The following is a 14236-nucleotide window of genomic DNA, read 5'->3' on the forward strand; positions in this document are numbered from 1 at the left end:
AACGTCTAACAATGTCGTCGCAGCTACGTCGGTTCGCACGCATATTTCACGCATTTCTGCGTGGCTGCATACATTGTGACACTCAAGGAAGAGCGTAACAAAAAGAAAATGCGCGCGCGCGTGCAATCAGAAAAATTCAGAATTTTTTAAGAGAAATATAATACAAGTATAGTAAAAAAAGGAAACGAAAAAAAATATTTTACGTCAGATTACATATATGTATAACAATATGCTCATTTCCTGTTAATTAATTATTGGATAAAGTGTTACGCGAAAGATAATTATCTCTTTTCATTTCTACATTAAGTTCTGCTAAAATCTGTTAATGTTACATTAATACGTTATCTAGAATCTTTATATAAAATCTCTAATAGAATCTTTATCTAAAATCTCTCTATCTAGAATCTCTATCTAGAAATTTTATACTGTTGAATTTAACATCTATGTTGGCAAACTATTTATTTCAATGGCATAAATAAATTACTCTAAATGATGCTAAAAATACTATATAAAAGCTAATCATTTCCAATAAATTAAGAAAAAAAAATGTTACGATATAATTTCTCTGGTTTTCGCATTTATGTCATTATTCTCACATATCGTGGTCAATATGTTCGCATTATGAAGAACTTTGGCCGGGCCGTTCTTAAGCCGGAGGATAATCCCCAGAACTTTTATCGGATTCTTGTCGAGAAGCCACATCTGTATCAACGCGAGAAAATGTTTCGCTCAGGGAGTAGAGTCTTGCTTAATCTCACTCTACTGGCAAAAGAGGAGATGTCATTCACGATCATCATATTTCATTTTTGAGTGACAGATATGACAATGGAATATTAATTTTCTTAATAGTTAATAATAATTGAAAAAAATTTTGTGATGTTTAATTTAGTGTAATAATTAAATGTTAAATTAATTTAAAACAATACATTTGTATCATAAAATAAGTAATTTTATAATATAGATTCTAATTAATTATTCAATTGTTTTTCAGATATATTGAAAAGAACATTAGAATACCAATACTAATTTAACGTCATATTATTACTTAGTTTGAATACCATCTTAAAACTTAATACGTTCTGCTTCCTTATTCTTTATTTAAACGAAGAACAAATTATGCAAAACTCATAGTTTTAAGATAATATTCAGCGTACAATCTCTTTTGCTGAAACGATCCTGAATAATCCCACTTGCTTGAACGTGTCCTTCCTGCTTGCGCGTAATTGAAAGGATATTAATAAGTACAGTCTAGTCGAGGCTGGGAGGGTGAAATGTAAATGAACTTGGCGAAGATATATGTCACAGATCTTAGAGTATTACGGGAAAGCGCTTGTCTTTTTGATCGTAGTGCTGGCTATATTAGAATGTAGGGTGCTGAAAATTCGCCATTGAAACCGTACTATACTTCGGGGAGTAATAGCTCTGTTCTTCTCTCTTCTTCTTCCATTATTCGTTTACTATTTCTGTTCCTCTTTCTTGACAAACGTATTCACTGTCTCTCTGTCGGGAAATAATGAACACGAAAGCTGCTGGAATAATTAATACCGGCAAATTGGACGGAAAATCAACTGGTAAATTGTTTACGAGAAATAAGGATTTTAAAGGAATCGGTATATTATTACTGGACATGTCATATTTATATATATTTGATGTTTAAATCATTTTAAAAAATTGTGATATTTAAGTAAATGTTAATATTTTTTCAATGGTGAATGTTTATTCTGTGAAATAAATATATTTCAAAATTAATTATTTAACTTTTGCAAATGCAATATTAATAACAACGGTGAATAATAAATTTTTAAATCATAAAAGCAGCAAAAATATACAAAATCGTAAAATGTGATAGAAATGTGTTAATTAGCTATAAAAAAAATTTTTTTTTTTACAATTACTAAGACTTTTAATAATTACTAACAAGTTTAGAAGATAAATTAAATAAACGACGTTTCACATTACCATTCTTTTTTGTGAAAAAAATTATTGTTAGAGCGAAAAAATGGTCTCTTTCTCTATCAATATTTATACGGATTAGAGGTGCACGATATTCAACTAACAATAAGTAAATATTTAATTTCGCGAAACCGCAAAGTCGTAATAGGCGATAAGAGACACCTGACTTCTCCATTGTTATTAGGAAGTAAATTTTCTGTATTTGCAAATGAACTTTAATCGTTTTGCCCCGTAAATCGCACTGCAGATATCCTTTCGCGAGCTAAACTTGTCCACGACTCGCGCGATTATTCTGTTCCGTGGCGTTTCTACAAAGTCCGTCCCGCAAAATCTCGAAAGCGACATTCGAAAGGGGAAGGGAAAACAAATTGTATGGAAAGATGAGAAACAGTCTTAATGGACTCTTAGAAAGGTAGCAGAGTTATGCGAAAGAAGGAAAGGTGGGTTAAGTAAAATGCTGAAGCGCGCCTCGGAATTCGCCATGCTTCTCTTTCCCTTTCTATCTCTTTCTCTTTCTCAACTGTTGTGCAAAATATTATTCAAAGCGGTAGTGAAAGGAGACGACGGGGCGTGCGAGAGGTAACAACGAATCGGAAGAAAGGAATAGGGGGTGAAATGTAGGTGGCGGGAAATATACCCTGCGCGGCCACCGTTACAATCTCTCGTCGTGGTTCTCGCAGCACTAGGCAAGCGGGAGTTGTCTATCCCATCGCTAACTTCATTTAAGTTTTGATCCTTTTACAGGGACTCCACGCTAACTTTCCATATCGAGCATTGAAGGGGACACTTTAAAATTTCGAACGGAAAAGACTATTGAACCTCTCTTTCTCGGCAGGGCAAGGCGTGGCGGCATCATCGCTAGTTGTGGTTCAGTGTTTTTTGGACAGTGGTTTTACGAGAGAGAGAGAGAGAGGGGGGGGAAGAGAGAAACAGAGAAAAAGAACGAGACAGGGAGGATAAATTAACAGAGAAAAGGGAACAGAAGATTTGCGAAATCCGACGAAGGCACCAAAGCAGCCCTCAGCTCGCAATCTACGAGCAAAGGAGAAGCTCGACTTTTATTATATTGAATCGCTCGAAATGAGGCGCAATTTGCCGGATTATACATTGTCCTAAAATGCAGATATAATACAAATTTCTCGCTGAGAGAGCCATGACCTCATTCTTCTCATCCATTCCTCTGTGTTCGTCCATCGCGTCTTTTTCCTTCTCTCTCATCGGACCTTCTTCTTCGCCTCCTTTCGTTTCCTTTGATTCCTTTTGTCATCTACTAGTTCAATGCTTGTTTGTACTTCACCATTAACCTCGCCGTAAGCTGTGTGCTCCACCATTCCCCGTCGTTAAATCCCTTGCAAACCAGTAACTCCGGTCCTTTTATCTTACTGGACAGCCGTGCACTTCTTCGTCATTGTTAGATGTCATCTAGGATACTGAACGTTACTTCGCTTTATCCACCATGGCGAAACCATGCGCCAAAGTAGACTTAACAGTATTAAAACGCCGACCTTTTACTAATAATAATATTGGACCGACAAGCTTATTACTATTATTTGATTAATATAAAGACATTGTATTGCATGTATCCATAAGAATAATAATTTTCATTTTTATTTTATTGCATTCGTCGACTTTTACATTTATGTATGCTTATCGCACCACCATAAATGCGCATATCTATTTATAATATCTATTAATTTATTAATTAGATGAATACTTAATGGAACGATGATCAATTGACTGAGTTGAAATAATCTTATACATATATGAAAAGCAAGTAAGAAATCAATTTTTAACAAGGATAAATGTAATTTTTTTCGTTACTTAATTTTTTATATTAACAATGCCATTATGTCATCTGAATTATTGAGTTTTTTGTATTATAAATAAATTTTTAGTTATAATACAAAAAAACTCTTTCAATATTAATATTTTATAGCGTAATATATGATTACAACGCTGTGTGTATATTTTACATAAGATATATTAATCTTGCTTTATGACAGTTGATTAAAATATGCTTGAAGCACTAAGAATTCCGCTATAGATGGCAAAAGCCTAAAATGGGATAATGTATCTTCTACGACATATCAAGCAAGCTTTAGAACTTTGCTGCAGTTTGCACAGAGTTGCGGGCTGCGCGTTATCGGATACATCACATATCGGAGACTCTAACGTTACTGACATCGATTAAGCCACTGTTCTAAAGATCCTGAGAAGCTTCTAGGATGTGCTCGAGGCATCAGAAGTGGAGAGGATGATAGAAGAGAAAGGAGAGAGAAAAGAGACAAATTTTCGTCTATAAAAGAAAGAAATTTCTTATCTCTTCTTCGTGTCCGGTGTATACATATACACATAATCCGTAGAGATGTGAGACGCCTTCGGGGATCCTTTTGTGCCCGTGCCACATTATAGGAACTGGTGCATTAGACAGAGTAATACGGCTGGAGGAATTCCAATTGCGGCACGGCCACGTCGTTCGGTTTAACGATTTCGTCGGAGTTCAGAGAATACGGAGAGATATACAGAGAAGGAATATGGACTTGTGTATAGACCGCTTCGTTGACATGTTTAAAGACCATCATACATTTCACCACTGGGGAGAATTGCATGTTGCCTTGGGCTGCATGCAGATGTATCAGTATTCACTTTGCCGATTTGACCCTAGTCGTGAAATACGAATGATACAATCGAGAGTTGCAATGTTAAATATAGCACAGTCATTATTATTATGTAAGCATTATATATTCTTCGTTTCGTAACGTACCCAAAATATTGGTATGTTATATAACATATAATACATAAAAAAAAGAAAACATGCATATGCATGTGTTTAAAAAAAAAAAACACTATCTAATATTTTAATATTTTAATATTTCACAGATATTTCTTTACAAGATAAAATAAACGCAACAACATGCGTGCGCGCTACGCTTTTATGTTCCTGATAGATATTATGCTAATATTAAAAAAGGAATTATATTAGTATAATATAGCACATTATGATCATAAGAACATTATATTTCTAAGAATAATAAATAAAACAGTCGGGTATGAATCTGATTGTAGATCTAATTTTCCTTATTGATATTATTTTTGCAGGAAATATAACGAAGTATTGCGTGCAAGAAGAAAAAAAGATTCATTATTATGCCGCCAAAATTGTGCCGCAAATGTAAAGGCCATCGTACACGAATTTCCGTAACCGTAAGCATAAGAAGTAACGTAAGAATTATTTTATGTCTAAAATATGTGTATATATTTATATATATTACATATTAATATTCTTTAAAATGATTAAATATCAAATTATACATAAATCAGATATATATGTATACACATGTCATGCAATGAACATAAATCGAGTAGAAGAATAGAGATGTGCCATAACCTTTTAGTAGCAATACTCACATATATGTATACAATTCTTCGTACGTAAAAATTTCAACCGACTGAAATTCATGTTACGTTTTAAGATTATGGTTATTTCTGATCTTACGGAATTATTTAGATCAAAGCTAGTTTTTTATTGGTTCTCGAGCTTATGTTTACGTCTTATGCTTACGGTTACGGAAATTCGTGTGCGATGGCCTTAACGGAGATAAAAACTTGTCCTTTGTGAAAATCTCATGTATTATTGTATGAATAATTTCATTCATTAAGGACAAGTCATATAGCTGCTTATAGTATTACGCAATCATATCTGACGTCCATTTTTAAGGTATAGATTATATCATCAAAAAGAAATGCCAAAACTGACTATAAATACGAGTTTCAGGCTTCTTTTTACAGTCTACGAAGATCTGTCTTTCTGACACATATATAACTGCTTTGAAAATTGTAATCGTAAAATTTGAATGATACCTACAATATGTGGTCGTCGCAATTTAATTATGAAAATATATAATATTTTAATTTATAATTGTTTATATAATTGATTGATATTGATAATTTTAAAATACATATAAAACAAACATTTGAATAAAAACGAGCAATTTGGAAAATATTTTTAATTCTGTTTTTTATAATTATTGCGCTAAATTGCTAAATACTTGCTGCCTTACATTGCCTGCGCATATATGAAATGGAAATGAAGTAAATTCTTCTCATTACAGGGTCATGATACAGTAGCAATGGCTGTATGTTTTGCTATATTTCTGTTAGCTGAGCACAAGGATATCCAGGTTTTTATCAAATCATAAAACATATTTAATTAAATTTATTAATCTCGCTATTTTATTTGCTTTATAATTACGTTTTTGAATAAATAATTGTAAACTTTAATTTAAAGACATATGCGAAAATATATTCTTTTAATCTTTATTTCCACAATTACATATATAAAATATATATATACATATATATATATATACATATATATAAATACACACATTTATATACATATACATATATTGTATAAATATATTTTTTTATATTTTATTATTTATGTAAATTTTATGTATTATTTACATATATACGTATATGTATATAGCATGCTTTGATTTAATTAGTAATCAGAGAAATGCAGTTTATATAAACAATGCAAAAATATGTTTATCGATGTAGGAACTTGCCAGAAATGAAGTTAGCGCAGTAATGCAAGAAAACGAAGGAAAACTTACTATAACAGCATTACAAAATCTGCCATATTTAGAAAGATGTTTAAAAGAAGCCATGAGATTATATCCCAGCGTTCCTGTTATAGCTCGAATATTGTCAAAAGAAATAAAATTACGTAAGTAGAATAAATTATATATTGCATGTGTATTTTAGATATAGAACTGCAAAAAAAAAATTATGTATGCAGAATATAATTATAAAATAATTATTACGTATATAAATATGTTTGTTTAAGTATTATTGATTATTTATAATTTATTTTATATATTTATAATTTATTTAAAAATTATATTATGTTTTATAATATATTTTTTTTCAGAATCATATTCGGTATCATCTACAACAGAAATATTCGTCAACATTTATTAGCTTCGTAGAAATCCCGATATCTGGCCAAATCCAGAAAAATTTGATCCAGATAGATTTTTACCAGAAAATATTCATAATCGTCATCCTTATTCTTACGTATCCTTCAGCGCAGGACCACGAAATTGTATAGGTAATTTATAAAATATTGATTTTTTTGCCACACACGTATCAACAAATTCTAGTGCACGTATGAACAATAGGTCAACGATTTGCCATGTTGGAATTGAAGGCTATGACAGCTCCTTTACTGCATAATTTTTATTTGGAGCCTGTTGATTATTTGAAAGATCTTCGCCATACAGCACATATAATAAAACGCGTACAACCGATCCGTGTAAGATTTGTTCCAATCAAACGCATGTAGACATCTGAAGTAATCTAATTTGATAAGAGAAAATTGTTTCCAGTCAAGAAGTTTATAAATAAAAATCAAACTTGTTGTAATATTATAAAAATATAATATTTTTGGAATTGCATTGTGAAGATATTAAATATATATTTTATTTTAAATACAATTTTGCATTTTATTTTAGCTGCAAAAAAAATCTTTTCGAGTTTTTCTATCAAATTTTATTTAAGTATATCTTAAATTGCAAAAATAATAATTTCAATAAATTACTTCATATTGACAACCACATGTATTATATATGTATATATATATTTATTTTATTCAGTTAACTTATTTAATAAATTTATAATTTAAATAATTATTAATATAATATAAATTATTCTTATATTAAAAAAAAAGTCTGTAGAAAAGTTATGATTAATACAAAAAACGATTATCTTGAATGAATATAGAATTTGATATAGAATCTTTTTAAATGAAAAATTTGTACTTTAATATACTCTTTCTACTGAAAATAAGCAAAAAGTAAATGTAAGTGTTGCGTAGTTAAATGTTGGAATAATTTTTATCGTCGATATAATCGCGGACGCTCGCAAGAAAATATTTTGTGCGTGTCGCATCTCTCTTCATCTATTGTTATCCCGTAACAACCGTTTATTACGGATCACGGATCGAATGAGCGGTAGTTCAGAGAGCATTATGACATTTTAATTTATCGTTTGCGTTTGAGGGCGTGCAATCTGCGACGAGTCACCGGTCGGCACGGAAACGCTAAATCGTTTTGAAATTACGCAATAAATTCAGTTCGTGCAGGTCGATGGGATGACACAACCTCGGAGACGAAAAGGGTAGGAGTCATATTTAAATATTTCGCGAGAGCCCTCGCGACTGATTTAAAAACGACGATACGTGCGTGACTTACTTAGGTTTTTCACGCGCGCGATCCAGCTAGCTCGTCACTCTGCCGTCCGTCTGTTATTCTCCTTTTGCACGAATAATTCGTTTTTACGATAGGCGAAATAAGAGATGCGATACATACGTACTCGCGGGCGAGTTTTCTGAACGTATGGACGACGTTTTGTGCGAAAAGAAGAAAAGAAGGAGAGCGACAAGGGAAAACGACAGATGTGGAGGATGAAAAGGAAGATGCGCATAGCGGCATGAGACACGGCTAAGAGAAATTCCAAAGTTCCTACACGGAAATTACAGATGCAGCGTGTTACACGCTCGAATGCAAGTGTCTAGCGAAGGGTACTCGAGAAGCGTAAGAGAGCGTACAGGAGATTGAGTAGAAAAGAGCGCGTGGTTTTCCAAGGCAAACTAACGTTAGCAGGACAAGTATTAGTATCCAAGTGATTACAAGGCGTACAACTTGATCACAGCTTTTATTTTTCACAGCTAGTTATAATATTAAAAATTGTTAGACAAAGTTTTTCTATCTTATATGATGTCGAGAAAAATTTAATCTTACATGCTAGATAGCAACAAATAGCAAGTTCACAAAAAAAATTACTATAATTAAATGTATTAAATATTCAAAATCTTTTCAGATATTACTCATAAATTGTTTGCAAAATTAAGACATTTTGTTCGAAATAAATTTTTCCTTTTGTGTCAAGTTGTAATTATGAATATTTAATTTACAAAATATATATGTGAACATAATTTTGTATTTAATTTAATTTATTGAATTTTCTAGATTTGATTTATCAAACTTTAATTTTAAATGAAAGGAAACTAAGTGTAGATTGCCAGGTGTTGCCTCCATTGATTAGAAAGAGTAATGAAAACTTTTAAAAGAGCTAATGATGGTTGTCTTAATCGCAAGTGTAACAAAAATAAAACGTAGAGCAATATAAAGTTCAACGTAAGTAATATAAGTATCCCCCTCATGCGCAACAACTTTTCTACTTTCGCAGCATTCTCAAATGGGTCGGAAAAAGCATTAGGGACCAAATTAGTCGAAAAATTTAGATTTCGGAGTGTGCGGGCGACGCGGCGAGAATTGTCGCACATATCGATTATTGGTCGGCCGTATCCAGATGTGTGTCGAAACTTTTTTCCTCACGTCAGCCCGTAAATTCTCAAGTTGAACTTTTCCACCCCTTTTCCGGGCCGACTGGTTGCGCAAACTTGCAAGTCGGGGCGACATCATTTCGTTCGCGTGCAGCAAGCTACGAGCAAGGATCGTGCACTCTTGTGATATTGCGAGATGTATTGCCCATTTTTTCAGTTCTCCATGTCGAACGATAATATATGTTCGACTTTTAAGTGACTTATTACGAAATATATATTTTTCATTGTCTCCTTTTCCTCAATTATACATATATGTAATAAAGCTGAAACAAACGGATGTGCTGCACTTTTGTCTCTTTAACAAAGTAAAGATAAAAACATACTGATCAGCTTTTTTACTTTTACACAAAGAGATTAACGAGATGTTAATTAAAAGCGTTATTTTCTTTTGAAAAAAATAATATTATATTTTTCTCCTTAAATGAGAAAGGGGCAGTTACAGATTTTTATTTCAGCTTTTCTCATTTTATTTCGTGGTAAATTATTACTTTCAAGGTATCCTTTCTCATTAGTGTTACGAAATTCGCGTCAGTGATTAAAAGTAAGTTGAAGGATATACCAAATTTCGCAGAGTCGCGATTTTCGATCTTGCGCCGGTATCGCATATCTTCTAAATCGATGCTGCACATAGATATAAGCCGTGTCTTGTCGACAACGTCGTCCTTGTCGTCCCCATTTCGGTGCGCGTATTAATCGTGCCTCTGGCTTTTATGCTCATTAAATTACACAGCCGCCGTTGGATACGATGCCGTTAAACCAGCGACATCGCCGGTACATTCACGATCCAGTGGTTTCTCGCCTGCGTCAGGCGAACAAGACGATCGAGAAACCAGATCCAAGTACCTGCCCGAGTTCTGCACTTTCCGAGCCTACATCTCTCGCTGCGCAAACTTTACGCAGACTGCGAGGCTTTCGCAAGCCAACCGTAGCGCGTTGCATTGCACATTTACGGTGTTAATAATCTAGACTATGCCTATATATGGTTATATATCGCTGGATATTGACGCGATAAAAGTACGTCACTCGTTGACGAAAATTGACGATTAATTCGATGTGTTTGTCATCATTTGTTATCGCAACTTTTGTAACATATTTTTTGAGTCGACGTTACTTTTATTTAAATTTTATGGTAATAATAATTAATGAAACACACACACACACATCTTTGTATCGTTGAATACTTCCGCAGTCACATACAATTGATACGATCGAATTATTATCGTATTTTATATATTTGAAGCTTTATTTTCCACAAATTTTGTTATAATATTGTGATGTTACAATTTTATGATATTTTAGATTTAATTAAGCAATGCTTCTAAAGGATATGCATTTATGTGTATAAAGTTTTAATTATACAAAATATTCCGAATACATACAACTGTATATTTGACAATTATTTTATAATTTTCTCTTTCTCTCCTCTCTTTCTCTAATAAACATAATTTGAGTAATACATATATTGCATTTCACACATATATCTATACACATAACACATATATTACTTGTAAGGCACACACAGACACACAAGTATGGTTATTAGTATTTATACATAATAAATTAAATTATTTTTAAAACTAAATCTTTTGTTACAAAAACTTTCTCAGTCATTCTATTTACCTCATGTATTTGCATATTTATACGGGATCGTCTTGGTCCCAAGCGTGTACTTCATCTTATATATCGTTTCTCGTAAATCGATATATGCCGGAACTGTAGTGTTGGAACTCCTGGTTATCACACAATATGTACATTGTAAGCCAGGGTTCTATTGTTACGATCAAATCAGCTTATCGACTTTGCTATCGCTTTATCTCGTTCGAGGAAGAAGTTTAGCGAGAATACCTTTCTGTAGATAGCACTCTCGAAGTGAGGAAAACTTCCGCCGCACGTAGCACGTCATCAAGATGGGCGGTGTATTCAAAGTTTTTGGCACGCCTGATATTGATATATCGAGATACGCTTTCGATGTGCTTTAGCACGTAGCCGAAGAATCTCTTCTCTTCTCTAGATAACAGGATATTTTAACTCGGATAGCTTCCGTACAATTGATGATTGGATCCGTTATTTTAATCTGTCAGACGATAAAATATAGTTTTGTAGCAAAATTATTTTATTCTTAAGATCTTTATCTAAAGCAACAACAATTGGCTAGATATTACAAATTGTTATTAGACGACACAATTCCAATTATTTTTTTAATCTTAAGATAGCGTATTATTTCGTAATACAAAAGGTTGTATATTTAATGTATAATATTTTTTCTTCTCCAAAAAGATTAAGAATTGATCGGAATCTGTGCTTCAGTGTCGTTCATAGAAAATTCCGTCGCTCATCTTTTCTGTTACTGTTGCCCGTGCTCAAATGTGAACTTCATACACTCGACTTGAATAGTCGACACTCACTATACAAACTTGTGTGGTCTTTTCAAAGTGATTTGCTGTCTTCGATCGGCATTTTCAAACTTCTGAGATGTCGTTTTACTTTGATTCTTAGAACTTTGCTTACAATATCTACATCGGCATCATACGCAATATAATGTTCAAACGGATGTTGAACTCGAATATGATGAAATCCTAAGAATGAAAATATTTCCAACAGTATCCTAAAAGTGTAAAAAACATTTTTCGCATTTAATTGTCATATATAAGATTAAATATTAACTAATCTTCCCGTCTCATCTCTGTTTAATATAGAAATCACGTCTAATAAATAAAATAATACATATTTATTTAGCATTAAATATTTGATAAAATTAAGAAGTTTACAAAAGAGTGACACAAGTCATGTAATCAGCCAAAATTGTGAGCGACAAGAGATGAAAAGTCATCTTTAAGTATTATATATACAACATTTATCTCTCTTTCTTTCTCTCTCTGCGTATTTTCTCACGATAATCTTGCATTCAAACTTTTTTCTGTTTGTAATTTTGTCGTGGCATCTGCCGACCCTGTTTTATACGCGCGATCTTCTATATTTCGACACATCGACGCTCTGTGCATCTCCAAACGAATGCAGTACGCGAATGTGTGATACTGACGTACCAGAGAGAGAGAAAGAGAGAGAAAGACTTTATAGTTCACGAATTTTTCAAGAAAGTTCTCTCCGTCTTGGATGATGGATAGTACTTGTGAGACGCATGTTTCCCCTTAGGTCAGATTTAGCAGAATGCGCAAAAGATATATTTTTAAATTTAAGAAATAAATTTAAAAAAAGGAGATCAACTTTCTTTTGAAGTGAATAAGAGTTGTGAACGGATGTACATTAACATTACTAATATGCATAATATGTATAATATGCACATCAATATGCATAATATATATAAGCTATTTTATACGATTATAAATTGTGCATTTTTATATTTATTCCATGCTTTAAATATAGCACTGTCACGTGTCTAAAAATTAATAATTATATATTAATAATTATATATTAATAATTTACACAAAATTATTTATTCTAAAATTATTAATTTTAGTATAAATTTTTATAATTATATATTTTATGTTTTTTCCTTTTGTTTTTAATTGGTAAGACACCAAAAGAATGACATATTATTATTATGATGAAATATGATTAATTACATGTCTTATTTTTTTTGTACAATATATAAAATTGCATGATTGTAAATTAGACTTGCACAATAAAACGCGTTGGTGTCCTTCGACAATTAAGGTTCATGCAGGCGCAAAGTCGTGTGTGTACGATGCACATGATACACTGTTCCCGTAATTATATTAAATGAAATAAAATTAGAGAGGGGAAAGAGAGAGAAAGAGAGCGCGGTACAGAGGTCGTAGATAATAAAACGAGCGCTTCTGTCGCTTTGAAGTTCCCCGCATTTTCCACGTCACTGCGATTCTTGTTCTCCGTTGATGATCGTGCAGTAACACTTTTGTTCCGTTTGAAATCGGAAATTCGTGCAAATATTTGCTATTAGCGTTCGCTGAAAATTTTCACGATTGCACGGAATTACATATAGTAACATTCTTCGATAGTATTAGTGATGATATTTACGACGAACAAATAATCAGCTATTCCTCTCTTTTCGACATTATTATTCTTCGTTCCATTTTTCTTATTTACATATTTGCGGTATTGAAATGCGTGAGAGATTGATTATACGACGACGGATTTGATACACATAACGTCTCAGAAACTGCATATTTCTTTTTAATCATAGATTTATATAAATTTATATAGTTTATGTTCCTTTAATTAAAATTGAATGATAGAAATTTTAATATTTAATATTAAACGTTTGCTGTTAAACTGATAATTTCGATTAATATGCAATACTTTTTATCTTCTTTTATATTCCAAAACTGTTTAAACAGTTAAATGTCATTAGCAATTAACGCGATAATTGTTCTTTGCGAAAAAAATAATTATTATATTTATTAATTTTCTGATTGTTTTAATAACCAGATTAAGAGTAAATTTTGATCTGGCTAAAGAATTATCGCGCTAATCAATTTAAAGTAATCATTTTATATATAAAAAATAAAGAATTATTTTTTTATGTTCTTAGTTAAAATTTGCTTAATTTGCTCAAAATTTCTCTCTTTCTAATTTTATATAAATTGTTATAAATATCTTAACAACAATCATATACTATATTATTCGACATTTTTACATCGATCGTTTTTCCTATTTGGTTTTCAAGTCGGAGAACATGCTTTCAATTTCTGCTCCATTATATGTATTATACTTATAAATTGCGTAAACATATTAGACAATAATTTTCACCCCATTTAATGCTTACGAAAGTATAGATTGAATTTTGTATATATATATATATCGTATGTATACGTATATACGATTCTTTGCCACGTCATGTTTACGTTACGATGTGCCAAATTGTCAGTAGTT

General features: G+C 32.0%; 1 long non-coding RNA gene and 1 pseudogene across 1 annotated transcript in view; one reads left to right on the top strand and one right to left on the bottom strand.

Moving 5' to 3' along the window:
- The window catches only part of LOC145934517 (uncharacterized), a 132309-nt gene that overhangs the window by 75404 nt on the left and 42669 nt on the right, over nucleotides 1-14236 (bottom strand). The gene's annotated exons all lie outside the window — the stretch shown is intronic.
- Nucleotides 3410-7303, top strand: LOC145933728 (cytochrome P450 4C1-like; annotated as a pseudogene).

The sequence above is a fragment of the Prenolepis imparis genome, unplaced genomic scaffold (assembly GCF_030444845.1).
Source record: "Prenolepis imparis isolate NDT839.2.m4 unplaced genomic scaffold, iyPreImpa1.0 SCAF_3, whole genome shotgun sequence".
Taxonomy (NCBI): domain Eukaryota; kingdom Metazoa; phylum Arthropoda; class Insecta; order Hymenoptera; family Formicidae; genus Prenolepis; species Prenolepis imparis.